At 50.2% G+C, this 2868-nt stretch overlaps 1 protein-coding gene across 4 annotated transcripts in view; it reads right to left on the bottom strand.

Annotated features, from left to right (window-relative positions):
• SLC25A51 (solute carrier family 25 member 51) overlaps positions 1-2167 on the bottom strand; it is an 18260-nt gene extending 16093 nt beyond the window's left edge. For 2 of the 4 annotated variants that reach the window (XM_019649547.1, XM_019649549.1), the window contains exons 1-2: positions 1830-2167; positions 1248-1274 (exon numbers count right to left, since the gene is read on the bottom strand). The gene's annotated coding sequence lies outside the window, so the exon portion shown is untranslated. The remainder of the gene's footprint in view (positions 1-1247; positions 1275-1829) is intronic. The other 2 variants (XM_019649548.1, XM_019649546.1) reach the window with 2 other exon arrangements.
• Positions 2168-2868: the final 701 nt, after the last annotated feature.

Below are 2868 nucleotides of genomic sequence, written 5' to 3'. Positions count from 1 at the left end.
AAAAAAAAAAAAAGAAAGAAAGAAAGAAAGAAATTAGCCAGTCATTTATTGACCACTGTACCAAGCTATTTTACGAAATTTTAAGAACATTACTGTACATTTAGAGTCTCCAATTTTAAAAAACAGGCCTGGACACAGGAAAAGGGAAATGTAATGAAACCTTCCCAGACTTCACAGATTTAAAGCTTTCCCCCTAGTTTAATCCTACACACCAAGATGGTGTGAATAGGCTCTTAATTTAGCAATAGAAGGCAGGATAGTGTGTACAGTATTCTGGGGAAATCGAGTTTAGAATTTTGCATGTTTATCTATACTGTGAACATAGGTAAATTTCTTTGCTAAATTTACCTCTATCTAAATTCTTTAATATGGATAACTGGTTTTTTTGCAATTTATTGCAAAATTTATTTACCATAATTTTACACGTTTTACACTACCTATCTCAATATTAGATAACAAAGTTAATGAAGTTGACTTTCAACTGCAAGTTGTGGCATAAGAAAACAGTGTAAAGTCTAAATACTCTCTGTAATTTACTGCCCTCATGGATAAGCAAGACTCAGATGTGATCCCAGCACAAAGGTCTTTGGGCAAAACTGGGGAGAAGGTGATTGTAATTCTCAAAGGATGTGAACTCCCACAAGTCAGCAGGTCTGACTCAGCATTCAGAACAAATTGACGACCAGGGTTCTAGTCCTAGCTACGACTCTATCTTTGCTACTATAAACAAAGCAATGTCCATAATTTAAAAATCCACTTCTCTACTCTTACTTTAATCTAACAAAGGAGAGAGACAAGTCCACTCCTCTTAGAGGTAATTTCCCCGAGATGCACTAAGGATGCCTCCAAAGCGCCTAACCTGTGCCCTGGAACCACCACTAAGGGACCTGACCGGTCCTATCACCCTTTAATCTTATGGAATCCTTTCAAAGCAAGGGCAGAGGACCCTCAAACTGGAAAGGTCTACACATTTACTTTAGGAGTAATTAAGATCAGCTGTGTATACCTGCAAGGGACAAAATAAAAACGCCCACGGGTAACCATAGCTGAGTCATCGACATGCTCCCTCTAGCTAAGCTTAATACCAAATAATCGGTACAGAAATTTACAATTAACACCGCCATTCCCAACCCCGCCAAAAAAACAAAAACAAAAACAAAAAACCCCTTGTACAACTGAGTTTCGCACAGCGCGAAGCAACATGGTGTCGCACAATAAGCATTGCATGGCTGTGTGGCTGAACTTACCGCTCTCCAGGAGTCCAGTTCTCTACGCTGTGATAAGGGGAAAGGCAGGGGAGGGGAGGGGGTTGAAAAGACGGCCCCTTCCGTCTCCGACGTTCAACAGAGTCCAGGGGTCAAGGAATCCCAGACCCGCAACGGGCAGGGGACCTTGCGCCGTCCCAGCGCCGCTCTCCCCCAGCACAGGCAAAGCCTGGCCCCTCCCGTGAGGTTCGAGCGCTCTCAGAGACACCTCCCCGCCTGGGGGCGCGCCCGAAACAACGCAGTCTCTTTCGCGGGAAAAACTCGCTCCGGCAAGCCAGATGCCGCCCCCGACCCAGCAAGGCCCCGCGGCAGGCCGGGGAACCACAAGCCCTGGGAGCGGAGGAACCACCTCGCTTGCGCGCCAGCCGCCCCGGCCCCCGCGGCTGCGGGCCCCACCAGGACAGCGAGCGTTTGAGCGGCGGGGCAAACCGGGGGGCGCAGGGCGAGCGAGCGGAGAGGGCCCGGTAGGGCGGCCTCCTCAGGCCTTTTTTCGTGCTTCCACGCCCTCCACACAGAGGCCCAGGGAAACCCGGCGGATTCCTCTCGCCCGCCCCCCGCACTCACCCATCGCCGTGGGCGCCCGGCTCCACGCCCGGTAGCCGCTGGCCGGTAGACCGGCAGCCAGCGAGCCTGCGCAGGCGCAGACCTAGACCGACCCCTGTGCGCAGGGCGTAGTGTGACGTGCTCTCCGCCGCCTGAGCCCAATCACGTGAGAGAGGCGCCGCCGCAACGCCTTTCCTCTAAAACCGCTTGGAGTCGGGTGACGCCGACCAATTCCTGGCGTCCGTTCGCCGTCTCCGGGCAGGTATGGGGTCACCCAATACACCTATCGTAAAGCATTGGGGCTCCACTAGCCAGAACACCGTACCCTTGGCACCGTACGGTGGCCTTGTCGTGCCACAAACAGCCAACGCTTTCTCTGGTATGAAGCCTGCAGGAGGACCAATGGGAATTGATGGTTGTGAGTGGCAAGCAGGTGAGCTGAAGATTTGAAAGTGCCCTACCTAGCCCCGCTTTCTAGCCTTGGTTAGTTTCATCAAACCCTCAAAGTGGCCTTCTGTCAGCTACCAATACCACAGTTTGCAGAAGAACACCTGTGTGTGCTTTAGGACCTATGAATCATTTTTAAACCTGTTTCCTTTCAAACTCAGACAATTGGGAGGTCTTGGACTCTACTGCAACTGGCATTTAGGAGGCCTAGATCAGGTCATAGTCCTGACACTCCCTGGACAAGTCAGTGGTCACTGAGCCCCAAATCCCCGTCTGAAAAGGAACAACTGCCTTGCATGCATCTCTTGGCCCTTGTAAGAATTAGTGGGAATAATGGTCTTATCTAACTTATAGACTGGAAGACATGCAGCAGATGTGAAGGCTGCAGGAAACGGAAAGGTCAGCCTGGAGAAGAGTGGCAGCTCATCAAATACGTGAAATGTATGCACTTGACTTGGAGTTAGGCCAATAGGCAATTCTATTGGAGTGAAGCATTAGTCAGGAGATCCGCTCTAGGTGGGTGGCTTTCCCTGAGAGCTCTTTGTAGTTATTGACTTCAAAATTTTGTTTGGTCTGCTCGAGCTGGCCTGTTTAACTGCTGCTTGGGAGTGTG

This window comes from Hipposideros armiger, unplaced genomic scaffold, assembly GCF_001890085.2.
Source record: "Hipposideros armiger isolate ML-2016 unplaced genomic scaffold, ASM189008v1 scaffold_133, whole genome shotgun sequence".
NCBI classification, from domain to species: domain Eukaryota; kingdom Metazoa; phylum Chordata; class Mammalia; order Chiroptera; family Hipposideridae; genus Hipposideros; species Hipposideros armiger.
Note: the sequence above shows the minus strand (reverse complement) of the source record. Positions and strands in the feature narration are given on the sequence as shown.